At 36.9% G+C, this 20953-nt stretch overlaps 1 protein-coding gene across 2 annotated transcripts in view; it reads left to right on the top strand.

Annotated features, from left to right (window-relative positions):
* The first annotated feature begins 247 nt into the window (after positions 1-247).
* Positions 248-20953, top strand: part of tafa3b (TAFA chemokine like family member 3b) — a 105307-nt gene continuing 84601 nt past the window's right edge. Inside the window, exon 1 of one of the 2 annotated variants that reach the window (XM_081349352.1) lies at positions 248-808. The gene's annotated coding sequence lies outside the window, so the exon portion shown is untranslated. Of the gene's footprint in view, positions 809-20589; positions 20673-20953 lie in introns of those variants that run through there. The other variant, XM_081349353.1, reaches the window with a different exon arrangement.

The following is a 20953-nucleotide window of genomic DNA, read 5'->3' as shown; positions in this document are numbered from 1 at the left end:
CCTAGTTAATAGTGAGAAATGGAGCCTAAAGTAATGTGTGACCTGAATGTTTGTTAATGTGTTAAGAAAAGTTTCACTATTTAACACATTGTAGTTGATGTCAGCTTTTTATTGTTAAATGTAGTAGTTGTATGTAGTTATCAGGGTTTGTGCGTTCAAATAGCAGGTTTAGTCTAATGCCACTCAGATGAACCTGTAAAATATTCAAAAAGAACAGATAAAGGAACCGGTTGGCAGGATAGCTGTCACACACGCCGCTGTGTGGCGCTGATTCACTGTGCGTTGGGTTACTTCTGACATCCCTGGAGAGCACGCAGGGATCGAGTCGGCGCAGCACAGCGCTCCAGACCTTTGCCTTCAGCACCGGCAGATCCTGCACAGAGCGTGCACCGTCTCCAGCACGGACAAACACCGTGAAAACAAGCCCAACAGGACACTACGTGGGGTGATGGCTCCGTTAGAAACATCTCTGTGCTTTTTAAACCAGAAGCTAAAGCTCTGATGTGAAGTTTCACACCGCTCTCCGTTGAGTTGAGATGAAGATCTGAGACGCTGCGAGAGAAGGAACTTTGCGTCTCCGCGCACCCGGACGCCCTGCAGGGACATCGGGCGCTTCTGTGATCAGAGGACTGAACTTCTTTTCTGTATTTGTGGGTTTCTGACTCTCTCTGAAATAGTAGATATAGGAGGGATCCTTTGGTGCGGATTGTTGAAGCCTCTCCGGTTCGTGGATGGAATAACTCATAATGGAAGGGCAATGAGACCCCTCTCTCCTGCTGGGCAATAATCCGGACCACCGCACTAACAGGTATGCAGCTTTCATTATTTATTTTGGTTTGACAGAAATTGACACTTAGATTTGCTTAAATGGTTTTTCCCCCCTCACAAGATGTCCACAAAGAAGAATAAGGTTGTGTTTAGTATTCCACTGAGTTAAAAATCATTTATCAATTGAGTAAAATAAACGGGTATTGCCTGTTTTAGTGATCCATGACAATTGCTTCAGTGAGTCATGCATTCGGATCGTGACCGGACGCGGGTCACTGAAACTTAATAGGTAGGCTATAGTCTGTGTGTAAACCCGAGAATCGCCCTTGGAGCTTTAAAGCTGGACTATTCTGTGTCAAGCGTGGTTAAGAAGTAATACTATAGAGTAAAAAGGGCAATGAGCTTGATGAGTTTGCGTGTGCGCGCGCGGGAGAGCGAGGGTGTGTGTGTTGACGGTGCTTGTCTTCTTACCGCATTAACAGTATATGCCATGTAAAAGTCAGGCTTACCCCTGTAAATCAGCTTACCCTGGTTGGGAACAGAGTAAAAGGTCTCCGGTCCCAGTACACGGAGCCTGGCAGGCTGGCACGCGCATCTAGATGCGCCGTCACGCGCATACGGCCACCAACTCACTCAAGTGATCTACTGATGGCAAGTCCGTATCATTTTGTCCATCATTTCCTTTCAAATAAACAGTTTAAAACGATTCAGCTATCATTAATGACAAAACACGTACACCTCTGTGCAAAAGTCTTAGTCACGTTAGTATTTTCACCCCCACAAAAATGGTTTTAAGCCAGTTATTTATATCTTTTGCTGTAGTGTGTCAGTAGGAAATATCAGTTTACATTTCCAAACATTGCTTTTGCCATTAATTGTAATAATCCAGTGAGATTTTTGTATGCACAAGGTGTCTTACAACAGCTGGCACTCCACATTGAGATATGATCTCACCATCATCAAGTCTGTATTGGATTACATGAAGAAACCATCTAAATCCAGAAGAACTGGCAACGTTTCCAAGATGCTTGAATAAACCTACATGCTAAAATACTAACGTGCCTAAGACTTTTGCACAGTACTGTATATCATATATAGAGAGTCGTAGTTCCAGTACTTCTTTTTAAATTGTTTTTGCAGTAGCCTAAATTACACTAATTAAGATAAAGTGTTTCATAAATCATCCACATCACTTTGGAAAAGATAAAAGAAAGGGGAAAACATGAATACTGCTGAATATTGCCATATGAACTTGTAGTTGGAACTATAATTTGCGCAGTAATTGCATTGCCTTGGCTGATGTGGTTGGCTGATATATCTCCCTTTAGGCCACAGTGCGCATTTATTCTCCTCTAACAGAGCTGGTTATGTGTTTGCTGTGAGGGAGGATGTTGTCGGGAGCAAAAGGCTTAGGAACACACAGATGCCCTGCTGATACTGGCTGCTGAAATAATCCTTTGTGAATCACAGCTGAATGTAGAAGTTTATTTGATTTGGCTCTGTAGTGTGCAGGTCCTGGATCTACTGTTAGTGTGAGAGTGGTTCAACCCGAGCACTTCATGCGGGACAGGCCTTGCTATGCTGATAAACTCATTCTCACTCACAGGATGGATGTGAAAGACGTTGCCAATGGTTGAAAAGGGGCAATGGCGGTGTGTGTCTGTCAAATGCAGTGATCTGCCAGTCCTGACACCCAGAGCAAGTTTAATTAGCCTGTTGATTGACAGGAAAGAGAAAGACATCATAGAGAGGGAGGGGCAGAGAAAGAGAGAGAATGTGCTAATTACATTTGACTTCCATCTGAGGTGGAACATTTGGAGACCTTTAAGAGCCTGGTGTAGTTTTAATGCCCCAAACCTGGTTTGAAATATTTCTTTCCAGTCATAGTCATTCTCTTTTTCTTAATTATGTTTATCTTTCTTGCCAAGAATTTGTTTGTAATGCTAATGTTTTGGTTAGCTGCTAGTTGTTGCTTATTTTTCTCTCATTATCTCATTACTGCACGTGCATTGTGTGTGTGTGTTTGTGTTTATTAAGATGTTTGGCTGCATTATTGTGTGTGTTTTCACAGGCTATTAACTGTGACAAATAACTGTTACTTGTTGGAATGGCTGATGTCTGGGTCAGAGCGGGAATCTCGGGTTTCTGCAGCTGGTTTGGGTTTCAGTTAAAATGATTTGAGTGTAGTCAGCTGACCAGACCCTGTTCGTTCAGTCCCACTAATTTATCGAGTGTGGCGTGAATAATTCATCAAAGCCTTCACAGAGAACCAGCGTGTGTAATTATATGTTTGTGCCATTGTGCGTGTGTGACTATCCACTCACAGCAGCAGAACACAGTTGTCAGTCCAGTTTTAAAGTGCTAAAATAAGTTACATTTACATTAGTAAAAAAATATTTGATCAATAAGTTATGACAACATATTTTTTTACATTGCTTTAACTCATCAAAATAAGTTAAGCAATTTTCAACTTATTTCTAAAATCAGTTTAATTTCATTTAAGTTGAATTACAAGTTGATTGTACTTAAAAAAATTAAGGCAACAACTTTTTTTTGCTGATTATATTTTTCTGCAAATTGAGTTTTTGCACCTGTTCTCCTCTCAAAAGGTGATGAAATACTCTATAAAATTTCTTTGATGTGTTTGGAGTGCAATGAAAAATGAAGAAAATGATTACTTGATTTTTTACTTTATGGCATCAGCGTCTGAATAGGAAGTTATATATATAATGAATGACTATCAGCTATTAAATAAACATGACAATGCTGTCAAAACGTTGGCAGAACAGTCTGTTGTGGATCTGCAGTTACTTGAGTGTGATGATGACTGTAGGTAAAATTGAGGAAGTGTTCAGTTTATTTTGGTCTATAGTTGTAATGAGGTCAATTTTTTATGCATTAGTTTTCAAATTTTCCGTAAATGGTGAATTTGCACGTTTATATACATTGATATGCCTTCAGAACATAATTATTTATACAAAATGTGTTGTTTAGAAGGTAATTTCGCAATTTGGAAGAAAGAATGGAGAAGTTTGAAACTTCTGAATATTTATGCATGAAGGTTTCATGGCTCTCATATTGGGGATTGGTTATTTTCAGTAAATTGCTTTGTGTGCAGCTGAGCCGTCTGCCAAAGTGTTGATTAATGAGAGAATAACAAAACACCAGACAGATGAAATCTGCACCTTTCACAAAAACAAACACTCTCTGCGTCAAACCTCATCCTACATTATGATCCCATCATGTGGAATCACACGGAGATGATCTCCCAATGAGAAAATAAGGGCAGGGATGACTACAGCTTCACTCTTCACCTCAGAGTTTACCAGACCTTGGCTGAGAGACAGAGAGATAGAGAGCACTTTATTACTGCAGTCTCGCCCTCCTTTCTTTCATTCGGTCATCATTTCTGTCTCACAGGACAAGATTAACATTACTGTCATGACACAGCCTCTGCAGGAATCAAGAGATAGAGAGAAAGAAAGTAATAGAGAGTAAGTGACCCCCAGTGTTTCCCGAGGTGAAGCGTATACATTAAATGGATGACTTGCTCAGTCACAGGGTGAGCTGGGTGGAGAGGTTGTGTGTTAGCACGTGTGTGTGTGTTTGTAGGTTGAAGTATTTATTATTTGTTGAAAGAATCTTTATTTTTTACAGTGAGCTAAAATAACTGCCTAAAAAAAAGAACAGGTAAACAAACAAAATAGAAATAACCAAAGGAGAATGCTACTCTTTTATGCTCAGGAGACTTGATGGAGTTATCAGTTATGCTTCATTTAAGTTTCAACTTTATCCAAAGTGTTTCTCCTGAAACTAAAACAAAACTAGACGCAGATGCGGCATACATGTATAGTAAGAGCATAGAACTTTAAAATGAAAGAGTACAGCATCCCAGAAACATTTGGTCTTGGGAGAATTCAATGATGAATAATTGTGTTCATACTGAAATATCTGACATTTCATTGCAGATTTTAGTATGTTGGCACAGTGATGTGAAGTTGTGTGAGTCTTTTTCTTGGGAGAGAAATTAGAAGCAGGAGATGTCTGCATTTGATCTCCGCTTAATCACATTGCTGCTGTTTTTTTATAGTAAATGTTAATGTTATAAAATTGAAGTCGACTATAAAGTGAATGAGAATCTAATTTAAATTCAACATATAATACATTTTTGAGTATTAACAGGTCCTTTTGAGTGGAAATGGACGCTACTTAACATTTAACAAGTTGCTAAAAATTACAACAAAATAACTGTGCAAATAATTGGACATACAGTGAAAACTTGGAACCTTATTAACTACTGTATGCATACCCAGTGCATGCTGGGAACACCAGCATTGTAAACATAATCACTTAATTTTATACCATTAAAATGTATTCAGATATAAATAAATACTGCAAGGCATTTCTATTTTGTGATTGATACTTGAAATTTTAACAAACAACTTATTACTACTTATTTATCTACCTTTAAATATACTTTAATGTTTTTGAAAGAAGTCTCTGTTCTTTATTGTGGTTGAAAGATGTTCACCAAGGCTGGATTTATTTGATCAGCATTACAGTACAGTAAGGTTGTGAAATATTATTACAATTTAAAATAACTGTTTACTATTTTAATATATTTTAAAATGTAATTCATTCTTGTTTTGGCAAAAGCTGAATTCTCAGCTGTCTTTAGTGTCACATGATCCTTCAGAAATCATTCTAATACGCTGATTTTCTGCCCAAGAATCATTCATTATTACTATCAATGTTGAAAACATTTGTTGTGCTGCTTAAGCTGTTTGTGAAAAACATGAAAAGTCTTTTCAGGATTCTCTGATGAACAGTATTTATTAAAAAAAAAAAGAAATCTTTTGTAACATTACAAATGTCTTTACTGTAACATTTGATCATTTTAATTCTTGCTGAATAAAGCCATGCATTATTTTCTGTAACTGTATAGCGCTCATTTATACGTATGACTTATTTATATTTATTATTAAGTTAAAGCTTTAACTTAAACTAAATTATTTATTGTAGAAATCCTAAATAAAATTCTATTTGTTTCACAAGGAAAACATTTTTATTTTTTTTCATTATAGCCATTCACTGTTGATGTTTGAGTGATGTTCAGATCAGCACACCTTATGTATGGCCGCTCTGTCCCTGCATCTGTCAAGTGTGTTATAACTGGACACATCTATACACTTGTGTTCTAGTTTGAGTATCATAGTGGGTTTGTATATGGTGCTTCTGGCTGAGTTTCACTCTATAGGTACCTGATGCTGTGGCTACTGATCTTGTTTGCCAGAATTGAGGCAAAACAAGCACCTCCTCTGAGCCTAATTACACCAAACCCACTGTCTCATGTGAATTTTCACTTAAAGGGGTCATAGACTGAGAATTCAAATGTTCCTTGATCCTTTGACAGTTAAGAGTTAATTATACTATAAAAATACCCTGTAAGTTTCAAAACTCAAAACTTTCTTGTAATTCCAAAAACTGCTTTTATTGAAACCAAGGCCAGCAAAGGACAGGATCTAAAAAGTGGAGACTTGTGATGTCACACTTCAGCTTTGGCCCCGCCCACTGGAGCGATAGTGAACAGTGAAATGAGAACGAGAAAAGATTGATACAGGATCAATAATACCATTCCCTTCCAAACGATCCTAATGCTAGGATATTGTTTTTTTTTTCCCAACAATGTGAATGTCTCAGCAGTGCATTATTTGTTTGTATTCAGAGTATTTCACTGTGGATTATTTGGTAAATTTCGGCGCTGGCTTTGCAAATGATATGGATCTGCCAGCAACGCCACAAACATGTAAATAGTCATGTTTATTCTAATGCCTGATCTGTGATCAGTGATTTCTGATGTATTTATTCAAGTTCAGACAGATTATCTCTCAAAATATTGTTCAATACTGTTTATGTATCAGTAAATTATGCCAGTGACTAAACAATCAACTTCACGTCGTTTCTCTTATGAAAATAATCTTATTTAAACTGTGATTAAATTATATAGAAAGCGATCAAAGAACAATCCCTTTCCAATTGCCCAAGCTGTCAATCAAACAGCGCCAGTTTATCTGGACAGTGGACACATGCCAAAACTCGTTGGAATCAATCATCACAAAATCATAACGCTCTTACAATGTACAGTACAATGAAGCTCTTTCTGTATTTACATAGTGTTTGCATTGTTATTTGGTGAATTCCGTAGGGTCGCTCGCCCAACGCAGAATGGCCTGCTGGTTCGAAAATATGTGGAATAAGGGCTGCCTCCGACTAATTTTTTTTTTCCTAGTCCACTAGTAGTTGTTCATTTAAGCCATTCGTGGACAAATCGCCCCTTTATATTAATTTAATTACTTAAATAGGCTATAGCCTACAGGATAATAAGCGTTATGACCGCACGCATAAAGCTTGCCACAAAGAACCGGTTAAAGTAATGATTATGAATGTGTCTAAATTAGCAAGGAGACATTTAATTGTTTAGTAATAAACTGGTGTTTTCTGTGTCGCTGCAAAGATGAAGTTGACGATGCGGAGATTGCGGACTCGCCATGAACGCCAGAGAGAAATGCACATTTCATATGGATTACATAATCAGAGAGTAGCCTATTTATTTTGGTTTGAATATTTTCGTTTAAAAGTAGACATTTAAAGCTTTTTGTAATATATAGCCTATATTTCTCAAATCTGTGAGGCACAAGCTGAGTTTCGGCGCCCTCCAGTTCACATGCAATGCAAGTGATCGTGCCGGCGCCTTATTACATTGTCTGCTATATATTTGCTTCTTATTTATTACAGTTTTTCTCGATTGTTTAAACACTATAACCAGGCTTTTGAACTAAAATTTCAAAACCATAACGCCATTTATCAAAAAGCACACCCATTTCACTAAACTATAAACACTATTCCCTGTTTTGACACATGAGTCAGATTTGTTGAACTGTCACTGCAAAACTCTACACACAAATCCCTTCATTTCTCATTGCTTAGACCATGTTGTCATTAGCACACAATTACCCAAGTGGAAACACTAAGAGTCAAAATTTAACACACATCAATCAGAACCTTCAATAGATAGACAAAAGGGCCCAAATCAGTTTATTGCGTTTTGGAACAATGGATCCAGAAAGACATGAAGGAAGAGGGATAAGAATGAGGAGGCAAGGACAAGAAGACAAGCAGTCTCAGATGAAATTCAAGCCACTCTAGTTGCCCATGTCTTTATCAATGGTATGACTATGAGGGAGGCTGGGCTACGAGTAAGGCCAAATTTGAGTCGCTTTACCGTCACCTCGAGAACCTTCAGGGAGGTGTGGTGGCAAACAAAATTCTATAACTGAATAAGAGACAAACATTTCCAATAGTCTTTGATGAGGTTTATTTTCTTGCAAGAAAAGGCCAGCAGTCATACAGTCAGACAGTGTGGCTGCAGAGTGTGACAGTGAAGGGAGGGCATCCTTTCTCCTTTATAGTCCTTACTCCCAGAATGTTATCTTTCTAGGTATTTCAACCATATGTGGAACATTCTTAGACGTGTCCATCATATTGTATCCTTGAGTGGAGGCCCTCCTGTTACGTCCCTACACTCTTTACCATTCCAATACAATTCGAATTCCATATTAGAATATGGATTGTGTGTGCTCTTTTACTGTCATATGTTGGTCACACACATCTTACTGTAAGTAAATATAAAAAAAAAAAAATTAGAGGAGAGAGTTAAAAAAAAAAAAGAGTAAAAAAAAGAGTAAAACAGAAAAAAAAAAGTTTTTGTGTGTGTGTGTTTTCTGTGTATGAATAAAAATGTGACAATGTATCCACTGGTTGTGTCTTTTGTGTTCATCATGTGAAAAGGTTTGTGAGAGGGGGAACCACAAGCAACATAACTTACCAGTTTTGGAAATGTTGTTTTGAATTTATTGCACCAGTGTGTTAGACTATGTTGTAGTGTGTGTGATTTTGAGGGCTTGTGTGTCCTGTCTGAGGGCAGAGTTTGGTTTTTCAGCAAGAGTGAATGGTTTTGAGTGTAGAGCTTCATTTTGACCTGAAAATAGGATGTTTGGGGAATTGGGTGAGACGTTATGGATTTGTGTTTATAGTTTTGAGAATACGAGGCATAGTTTCAAGAAATGTGTTTAAGCAATCGAGAAAAACTGTAAATACGGGCAATTGATTGATAAAACATTGATCAAAATTAAGATACAATTTATACAAAACGAAAATCTTTTTAAAAGAGTTTTCTATAAAACAAAACATAATGACGTCGTCAAAATCATGTTTTACCAAAAACAGCGCCGTTGCTAGGAGGGCGCCAGCTCCTCTGCCTTTCAGCGCCTCTGCCTCGCGAGTGGATGATAGCCCTGAAGACGCCTAGCAATGATATACCTTTAGTGGTAGTATACCTTTAGTTAAGTTATACCTTAAGAGTCTTCGTAGCGCGCTAAAAGACAATGTTATCGGAAAATGCAGCCCAGGTATGATGTGTATGATGCATAATGGAGATTCCAAAGCGCTCTTCTTTGGTCAGAACCATGGAGAGCGATCGCGGATTTACTTTTAACAATGCAACAAAATATTTAAAGAGCATCAAGCTATTAAAATCTATAATATGTATATACACAGATAATATAACAGTAAGCTATATTAGTCAATATTCTTTTATTAGGTTAAGCAGTGATTGGATAACGTATTTTTTTATTATTTAACGTTTTTAATTTAAGGCCCACCCACAATTGGTCTGGCCCATCCAAAACTGGAATCCTGGCGCCGTGCCTGTGGTTGGTCGTGCCAGTTTTGTGGTTATCAAATGTGTAAATAGCATCGCAAGAAGTACACATGACAAAGCCAGCACTTTGGTCTTCATCTTTCATTATTTCGGCAAATGTCTCCCACATGCTCTTCCTATTTGTGTATTTGCGGAGCTTCCACTCCCCAGTCTTCACCTTTTCTCTTGCCGCCTCCATCTCTACCTGCAGACTGAGCTTGTGCGTCATCTTCACGCCAATTATTCAGCCAATAAAGTATAGGCCTATGTATTTCATAGGAAATTGTGTCTAGTACTATATAAATTACAAAGGTTTAATTGGCATCTTTATTTCAAACGACCCGACCGACCGCGACCCGAATATCATTAAAAATATTTTTGGATGACTCGTAACCGCGGGTAACCGCGGGTGACCGCAGGCACCCGCTCATTTTGGATCAACCCGCGCATCACTGGTAGCTATTGTACCAATCACCTGGATTTGCTAATTAGCACCATTTTTCAACCAGGAGATTGAACTAATTAGTGAAAAATCAGTTCATGGGTGGAATAAATGTGATGGGAATAGATCATTATGATCAATACTTTTCACGATTCCTTAATCTAGATAGCTGTAATAGTAACAACGTAGTAAAAGTTTTAGAGAGAGTTCCACATGTAATACTAGCTATTTCATATGCAAACATGTCAGCCAATCACAGCAGTGAGCGTTTACACTGAAGTCTCACAACAGACACGACCCTTAAAACAGAGCGTTCAAATCAGAGGCTAAAATTAGGCTTGTAAAAATGCCTTTTATTTATAAATTATGACAATTTTTGATGTTAAAATCATACTAACATTATAAGGGCACCCCAGGAAACATTATAAAATAATAAAATAATCCAGTTTATGACCCGTTTAAAGGGGTGGTTGATTATGATTTCATTTTTCTAACTTTAGTAAGTGTGTAATGTTGCTGTTTGAGCATAAACAACATCTGCAAAGTTACAATGCTCAAAGTTCAAAGCAAAGAGAGATATGTGCTTTTAAAGAAATCGCTTTTTAAGGACTACAACAAACGGCTGGTAGGGACTACATGACATTTCTCCCGGGTTGGTGACATCACCAACCCTAAAATTTGCATAAAGCCCGCCCCCGGAACACGATTTACAGATTATCAAGACAGAATATGCTAATCAATGACTAGAAGATAACTGTACATAAGATACATAAATTCATCAACTAACCATTCAGAAATGTTGTCTACATGCTGTCACTTCTTCTTGAGTCTCTCCATCTTTGTCTGACTCTGGTTTGAACATAAAAGGCTAAAAGTTTTAGAAATTTTCAGTGCATGTCTGTGTGAGTGCAAGCTGTTGAAGCTCCGCCCTCTGTGATGGGAACAGCAGCTCATTTGCATTTAAAGGAACAGACACAAAACGTTTTTGTTCACCCTCAAAAAGTGACAACTTTAACATGCTATATAAAAATATCTGTGGGGTATTTTGAGCTAAAACTTCACATACACACTCTGGGGACATCAGAGACTTATTTTACATCTTGTGAAAGGGGCATTATACTGTACCACCCCTTTAACACACATGAATGGATCAGCCAGAATGAAAGCAAACAGTGGTGAAGGCTTGCTGAAGGACAATGGATCCACTTTGAGGTTTATTTTAGGACAAACACGTGTGTGATGGGCATCAATCATTCAGTCTGAGGTTTTCACTGGACTTACCCAGACTCAGTCAAGCTGTAACAAATAGCAAACTAGCTAACAGGGAACAACTCTGAACTCTGAACCCAGCTGAACTTTGGCTAACGTTCTGGCAAGGTTCTCTCAAGGTTATGAGCAAACATTCTTCCAGTAACATTAATAGAATGTTGATTCTGAGTTATTTGGTCTGAGGTTCTAAAAATGTTAAAACATTAAATAAAACATTATTTATATATTGTTCATGGAATGCTTTTTTTCTGAATTTTGTTTTTATATTACTACTTATCAGAATTAACAGTTCACTTAACGTGATTCCAAGCATGTTTCAAGCAATTCAAAACCATTATGGCGAACATTGCGCATCTGAAGTGTCTCAGCAGAAGGAAATAATCCATTATTTATTGGATTTAATATAACAGGCAAATTTTCTTATCAGACCGAACAATGAAAAATGAACCGATACCGATATGGTGGCTGATAAATCGTGCATCCCTAATCAGAATGCTCAGAGAACATTAAAAAGTAAAGTTCCCATAATTCTTTTTTTACATGTTTCAAACGTTTTGAATGTTTAGAGAACATTCCGAAAAACATTCTTTCTTAATTGGTTGTTTGCTATAATACTTCATTGTTTCATTCTGTCTGTTTTCCCTTTTTTCTTTCTCTTTCTCCCAATCCTTTTCTCTCCTCTCATGTATTTTGGTGAGATACAGCATTCATTCAGAACAATTTGTTTTCAGTGAACCACTAGTTTTTTCTCTTTGTCTCTTACTGTGTCTAGTTTTTCATTTTCTCTCACTCTGTCTTTTCTCTGTTGTGAGGGTGTTATGGGAATTCATGCTGGAAAGAGGACTTTCTGCTTCAGGGCTGAAAAAACAATGAATATCATCTTTTTTTCCCCTCACCTTCTTTTTTTCCCCTTTACATTGAGTGTATTTTTCCACTCTTTTTTTCTTGTGTGTGCATAATTCCAAATGAATAATCAGATATTTTTTTTAGCTATATCAGTAGTAACATCACTGCATGCTTGGGTAATTTTAGTTAAGTGAGTTCTTGCATTTCAGTTCATTAATTACAAACACACAATTGCTTTAATCTCATGATCTGGTCTTAATTAACAAATCATTTGATTTATTGTTTGATGCCTGTCTCTTTCAAAGTGACTCACAGTACATCTAATGCCGATGGGGTTAGGGTTCTTACTTAAGGGCAGAATGATGATAAACTGGGGGTCTGATCTCATAAGATAATGTGAAGTTTGTAGACGTGACTAAATATTATTAGTATTAATATGAGTATTATTAATATATTAGTATTTGAGTTCAGATGACTTCATTTATTTTGTTTTATCTCTCATTGAGAGGTCTCTGAATGCATGTAGATGTGCTATAACATTGTGGGGTTGAATGACTCGAGCTCTGGGTCGTCCGCAGAGAGTTCTCATGATTACCAGCCCATAATTACGCTGATGAGAGACCGTTATTAACAGCACATTCGTTCACCCGTCTCATCATTGCGGACCTAACAGATTACACAGTTACAGCTTGGTGGACGATGCTGGGAATCAAAATCTGCTAATGCCCAGCTGCCTAAAATAATTTAAATACATTTTATTTTATTTTGTTTTATTATTTTTTTTGTGCCATTTTTGTTCTCAGTCAGAGTTTTTTGTTGGTCTTTTGTTATGGTGAAGTGATATGGATCTGTAATGTGGCCAAATGCCATTTCATTTTCAGGCAGTTACTGTATAGAATATTAGTTAACACCTTTGGAATGTCTGTCAATCAATCAGAATCAAGCTTTCAAACATACTGTCACTGTTCTTAAATACTAAGTAAATAGCTTCCAACTTATTTTCCCCCTAAACTCTGTGGTTTAATTCTGTGTGAGAATCAAGTCACAGAGTTGACAGGCTGTTGCAAGATCCCTACAAATCTCCATAGACAATTTTTCATTCTTATTTGACACACCATATTTACTGCCATGGAGTTACATGGTGTGTGTGTGTGTGTGGGGGGGGGTTGTTTAAGCTCTCTGAAATGAATTTGGACAATGCAGTGCTCTGACGTTGCTCAGATCCCTGGGCAGAGTGAGGTGATATCCCATCATCCTCTGCTCTCAGGCTTCGCAGCGGATCTGCAGCCGTTTGATAAAACCTCCATGTATCTTTCCAGTCTTTTCTGATTCTCTGACATGTCACACAGCAAGACTTGCTTTGACTTCACTCTGACTAGAGCGCTCACACACATCAACAGAAAGAGCACCAGAGGAAATGGAGAAACATCCAAACCCCATCTCCCCCCGTTTTCTGTCTTCTGTTCGTCTGGTGTGTCGCTGAGAAGGTTTGTTGGATGGCCTACAGCTACAGTGACATGACAGTATGTGCATCATATAATATCAGCTCTAAAAAATCTGGTCTGCGATTAAGCAGTCAGAATCTGGAAAATGAAAAAGTCTGTTATAATTTGCAGTTGTAAAAGGGCTGTAAAATATTTAGAGGCCAAATTGTTTGGTTATTTTTTTATTGTGCGAAAGATCATGTTCTTATATATATATATATATATATATATATATATATATATATATATATATATATATATATATATAAGAACATGAAATGATATATGATATATTCACTCAGTATATATTGAAATGTTTGTTTATTTTAATAATTCTTATTTTTACACTGTAAAAAAATTCTAACCGACCCAAATCAAAAATTTCAAGTGACCGATAACATCTAAATTTTTCAATTGGCCCAAGTGAAAATCTGTAAATTTAATTTTATAATTTACAGAATTTCACTTGGGCCAATTGAAAAATTTAGATGTTATCGGTCACTTGAAATTTTTGATTTGGGTGGGTTAGAATTTTTTTACAATGTATTATAAATCTTAATATTTGAAGATTGAAAGGACAAGAGTAAAATAATTAAATCTATACCTTAAAATAATTTGAAATGCAGCAAAATAAACATTGAAGTCATGATAAAAAAGTTTCCAAGTCAGTTTTAATCCTATAAATATGTGTATAAAGAGTGTAATTTAATGTGTTTTCTGTAAGAGGTTCTCATGTACTGTAGCGTAGTCAGTCTTATAATGAGGATAAATGTTGATGTATTGTCATCTAATGTTGAGCTAGTGTTTCAAGACTAATGCAGATACATTTTTAATTTCCTGTCTATGATTGCCAACTTCCTGCTTCCTTGATTTTAAGGGCACTTAGGGAGTCTTCCTCGTGAAAACACAGAACACCCCCTATACCCGTTCATTTCAACTTTTAAAACTTGAATTATTTATATACTACTTTTGGCAGTCATAACACATTTCTTTGCTCACGCACACACACACACACACACACACACACACACACACACACACACACACACACACACACACACTGCGATGAGCTGCAGATTTGGGTGGACTTGCGGCCAAACTCAACTCATTAATTGATGCATGAATCCCTGCTGGAGACCTGCTATCTCCTCCTTCTTCTCCAGCACTCTCTCTTTCTTCACATTTTTCTTTTGGTGTGTTCGTCAGGGAGGTCGCAGAGGAAAAGATAGAAAATAGGTTTCGGCTGCGCTCAAGAAGGAGAGATTTGAGGAAAGGAAAGGGAGGGTGAAGGCAAGAGTTTTAAGCTTTTAGTGGATTTAGTTCAGGAGTGAGACTGAAAAGGAGAGGACAGTATGTAGCAATGCTTCAGTGCGTTAGCCAGCCTCTCTCTCTAACTTTCAGCACTCACGCCATCTCAGTTTTTCAATTCAGTGTTCTTGATGGCCATGGCTGGCTTCCAGACAATATTGTCAAGCACTCAGTCAATAAAGGAACAGTGGTTAGGGAAAACAATTGGTTAACTATAAAAAATGGATGGTGGGTGGAGTTCATAGAGTTGAGTAAAAAGGAACTGCAGAAAAAGAAAAAGCATTTTCGTAGATTTACGTGTACTAAATCAACAAAAAAAAGATTTTAGTTAATAATAAATTATTCAAATGCATTGATTGCAAATTAGCCTATATAATATTAATATTATAGGAGATACATAATAAATAGCATGCACTGTTCAAAGTGCATTGCCCAGTCGTGGTCAGAATTATTGGCACCCTTGGTAAATATGATCAAAGAAAGCTGTGAAAATAAATCTGCATTGTTTATGCTTTGATCTTTCATTCCAAAAAAATCACAAAATTCTAACCTTTCATTGAAGTAAAACTAATGAATGTGAGGTGGTGGTGTGTGTGTGTGTGTGTGTATTCATATTCATGGCTCTGCATATACTAAATGAAGCAAGGCTGTAGAGCAAACTATTTTAAAGCATGAAGCATTTTTTTTTCACAGGAATTTTAAAAATAAAAATTTTACGATCAAAGATAAAAAGACAAAAATATTTACTTGATTAATTTAACAGTGTTTTTTTATTTCATGATTTTTCAGGAATCAGAATGAAATGGTAAAAATTCCAAAATCAACGAATGTGTTAACATTATATTATGTTCGTAAGTTTTAATTAATATCGTGAGTTAACAACTTGACTACCCTAAAGATACATTTTGCAGAAAAAAAGAAGTCCTCCAATTATGCCTTTGCAAACCCCTGGTGGTCTTTGAAAACCCGTTCATCTAGCACAATTATGTCTTTGAATTATCTTCATTTGGGGATTTTCTTAGCTAATATGAACATATGTCATTATTTGATATTAATTGTGATTAAAAAAAAATGTAATCCAATGAGCCATATATCTAATATGAAATTACACAGACATACATAAACATCGGAAAAATATTCAACCTATAGCTATCAAAGTAAATTATTCTTCCCTCTGCTCCAGGGGATGTATATTATTGTAATATAAATGTACTGCAGTGCTTGCATAAGACTCTCCCCTGGAGGCAATTGCAATTGTTCATTTTAAAGTCATTTTAAAAAATGTAGTATAAGCCTGAAAAGTTTCTCAAAGTATTTCTCAATGTGGATCAGTCTCTCAACTTTAACAGTCTGGCAGTGACCAACAATTTGTGACACCCCCCTCCCGTCTCTTTTATACATGGTGTTAAGTAATCACATTTTCTCCTCTCCTGTCCTCTTCTTTCTTTTCCTCTCTTCTCATTTTGAAGAAAAGAGAATCTCTTTGAAGACTTTTCCGTTTGGTGTGATATTTTCTGATCTTGATTTTGATACAGATTCTTTCACGGCATGAAGATCAAGGAATTGACCACTGAAGCAAGGCCTATTGATTAATGAGGTTTATACGCTTAAAAAAATTCTGATGTCCACATCTCTCAGCTAATCTTTCTGACTTAATCAGATTAAAAGAATATTTCAGGTTAAACTCAGTCAAGAGTGTTCGTGGCATAATATTGTTTACAACAAAAATCATTTTGATTTGTCCCTCGTTTTCTTTAAAATAACCAGCCAAAATGTAGATTTTAAATGTAAGATGTGAACAATATGGAGTTAAACATGATTTTAGTGTTAAAAAATAATACAGACACAACTGACCCTGGATCACAAAACCAATCACAAGTCGCACGGGTATATTTGTGGCAATAGCCAACAATACATTGTATGGGTCAAAATTATAAAAAATGTATTTTATGCCAAAAGTTATTAGGATATTAAGTAAAGATCATGTTCCATGAAGATATAAATTTCCTACCGTAAATATATAAAACATTTATTTTTGTGAGTGAATGCAGCACAATCGCGAACATAAATGGAAAACTTTAAAGGCGATTTTCTCAATGTTTTGATTTTTTTGCACCCTCATATTCCAGATGTTCATATAGTTTTATCTCGGCGTATTTATTTAGCTTTCATATTATAAATCACAATTTAAAAAAATTGACCCATGTGACTGGATTTGTGGTCCAGGGTTACAATTTAGGTTTCATTAAAATGTCTTAATTTGTGTTAAGTCCTATAGGTTTGGTAAATGATGATAGGATTTTCATTTTTGGGTGATCTATCAAGTTACATAGGTCAGGTGAACAAATTATCTTTTGATATCACGTTTCTCTTGCATTTATTTGCAAACAAGACTTTTAAAAATTAGGTCAAATTAGGTTACTTAATTACTTAGGTTACAAATTAGGTTACTTAAGTCACTTGCCATAATTTTGTTTTTGGTTTATAGGCCCATCTCTGTCTAACACATCCTCTCTCTCTCTCTCTCTCTCTCTCTCTCTCTCTCTCTCTCTCTCTCTCTCTCTCTCTCTCTCTCTCTCTCTCTCTCTCTCTCTCTCTCTCTCTCTCTCTCTCTCTCTCTCTCTCTCTCTCTCTCTCTGTCTGCCTCTCAAACTCCCCGTCACTCTCTATCTTTCTCTGCAGCTTCACTTGTGTTTTTGCAGTTAACTTTGATTGGACCTAACAGTTTTCAAAAAAGCTCTGAAGGAAAGGCCTCCCAAATCCATAATGTGCTCTAAGCCAAAAGGGGTCATAAAACATTGATTTGGCCACATTTTTCAAAAGAAGGTGTCAAGTGTTTCTTTTTCTCCAACTGCACAGACAGCTTACCATACACAACTGCTCCAGGGGCCATCGCCGAGGAAGAAAAGAGAGGGAGCGAGAGAGAAAGAGAGCGAAAGAGGGATGAGAACTGAATGAGCGCATCAGAAAGATTCCATTAGAGGATCATCTGTGATCAAAGACATCTCGCCAACAGATACTTAGTCATGATTGGATTCATTAAAACAGGGCAGACCAGTTAATCAATGCGGATCAGGAGGAGTCCTCATTTATCTGAGGATAGAGCACATGAAATGAGAAAGGCATTAAATTACAATTTGAACTCAAAGTGTCCAATTTACTTACGCATTTGGATGTGTTATAAAGATCACATCACGTTACTCCTCGCTGATAATTACATCATTAAATAAATTGCATTTCTGACAGTAAGTAATAGTATAAATCACGTTTCATTGGTTAAATATGTGCTGTGTCTGCCCATACATTATTTCAAATATAATTACAATTTCTCAAAATGACAAGAAGGTGGCTCTTTAAGATCTGCTTCCCTCAATTGGTTCATCTATCTATCTATCTATCTATCTATCTATCTATCTATCTATCTATCTATCTATCTATCTATCTATCTATCTATCTATCTATCTATCTATCTATCTATCTATCTATCTATCTATCTATCTATCTATCTATCTATCTGTCTATCTATCTATCTATCTATCTATCTATCTATCTATCTATCCCATCCATCCATCCATCCATCCATCCATCCATCCATCCATCCATCCATCCATCCATCCATCCATCCATCCATCCATCCATCCATCCATCCATCCATCCATCCATCCATCCATCCATCCATCCAAGTGCATTTCTCAAAACAATTCGTACAAATAGCAAAACACCATGGATTACCTGCAAAAGCCAGTCTCTTGCTCAAAATCTTTAGTTCATCTCTCAAAATAAATATCTGTCAATGAACATGTCAGTGCCATAAGAATGACAAGTCCTTGTGTCATTGTGTATGGATAAGACAACATGCTTAGTCATGTTGTCAATAAAACACTGCACTCTGTTAGTATTACCTGATGTAAACTATGGCAACAGTTTGGATGACAGTTACTGTATTGAAATGTACAAAGCTGCGCTTCTTCTGTATGCCATATATCCATTTCAAAAGTACAAATTTACACACTACTGGACGTGAGTTATTGATTGAAAGAGACTGCATAGGACTCACAGTTACAACTTTACTAGTGGTCGGACAAAAAAAACCCATTACAATATTATTGTGATATAGAAAAGAAAAAGAAATAGGGGCACAAAGGCGAAAATACACCATTAGAAAGGCAAACACAGGAAAGACCCCTTAGGCAGAACTTTGCTTTTGCATGCAGCACTGTATGCTTGCCAATTGAAGGTTCATGAGATGCAACTTTGAGCTATTTCAGAGCTCATTTGTTGAGTCAAGATTTGCCTGCATAATTCATCAATTCATGGCACATTTACAAAAAGTCTAATAGAAATGTGTAGAAAATATGCTTGACAGTCTATGACAACTAGATCAACCATTTTGCATTTACAGTTTTTTTCAATCGCTAACAAGCGCTTACCCATACTTCAGATACTTTTTCTAAACTCTTAACACAGACTCACACCTACAAAACACAACTGGCCAAATGGTTAATTGTCTTCTCAAAAACACATTTTGTTAAATATATAATAACTCTTCATTTCAAAACAGAACACGTTTCTCTGCGCACACTAACTTTACCAAAACACTGGAAATCTGACTCAAAATTAAATTTTTCTGTCAAAGAATAACACTTGTTTTCACTTCACAAAGTACATGCACTCAAAGTACACCAGGTTTCAAATCCTGGCTATTGTTGACATTACTAAAACTGCATAGACTTTTATGTTTCAGTTTTACAGGTATTTGCATGCAAAACGTGCAATCCACCATTTTACACTAAATTCTTGGTTGGGAACTGTCCACATGTACAGTACTGTTCACATTCATAATCATTCCAGTAAAAAGCAAATCAGTTTTTATTCCTTTACTGTTTACTACAGGAGGTACAGTAGAAACATGGTTTGATAGAACAGAAAAAGTTTTACAGTATTGCTTACAGTGAACAAAATATCCATGAAACACACAAGAGCATTCTGAACAAAAAACAACAGCAAAAAAAACATAAAATTACTGTATCTAATCTCTGCGATCTTCAGGGTTAGGCATGTTTTCATCAAGATCACATCTGATATCATCCAAGGCGATGCACCTGGGATAAAACTGCTTGGTATGTCGGATCCACCCTAGGAGCCAGCATCCATGGCTTCAAGGAGGGACATCTGATCATGTGGCTGATGGTCATAAACCTTCCACCTCCACATTACATTTTGTCCAGGTCGACGCCTTTTGGCCAGATTGAATCCTGCCTCATCTATGTATATGAATTCATGAGGGGCCTGTTGGCCTCCAATTCCATAATTCTCAAAACAAAGTTTATGTAAATCATGTAATTTACTGTATACCAGAGGTGTGGACTCGAGTCATGTGACTTGGACTCGAGTCAGACTCGAGTCATGAATTTGATGACTTCAGACTCGACTCGACAAAATGTACAAAGACTTGCAACTCGACTTGGACTTTAACATCAATGACTCGTGACTTCACTTGGACTTGCGCCTTTTGACTCGAGAAGACTTGCTACTTCCCATGAAAACTGGGGAAAAAACGTTCACACGCCGCTCTGTTTATCTGCATCTGTGAAAAAATGTGCACCACCTGTATGCATGCAGAGAGCGCGCGCGCTGCCTGCACGACATCCAATCACTGTAGTCCCGCGTTGTTTTGATTCGACAGCATCTAAGCAGGCACATTGCAAGACAACCAATGAAGCGCAACAAGCACAACGCATGCTACGAATTTGAACGAATGAAGAGGACACGGAGACCGACAGACTTGACAGAGCAGGTTAGTTATGATATAAAAAATCTCTGCTCTCAGATTCTGTCACTTTTATTACGAAATTCAGACAATAAATACCGTTTTGGCGCTTGTAAATGTGACACGACAGATCCCTAGCGGCACGTGAACCGATCATCTCTAGCTGATAGTAAATAACGTTAAACACGAATGAACACTGTTGAAAGATACAGTACAGCTTACCGAAATGTATTTTCCTCATACATAATATCGAGCCATCAATCAAAGGGGTCAATAAAACAGTTGGAGAACAATTATGTCACATAACA

This window comes from Scardinius erythrophthalmus (assembly GCF_964197995.2).
Source record: "Scardinius erythrophthalmus genome assembly, chromosome: 20".
Taxonomy (NCBI): domain Eukaryota; kingdom Metazoa; phylum Chordata; class Actinopteri; order Cypriniformes; family Leuciscidae; genus Scardinius; species Scardinius erythrophthalmus.
The sequence above is the reverse complement of the archived record's forward strand: the minus strand, read 5'-3'. Positions and strand labels throughout refer to the sequence as shown.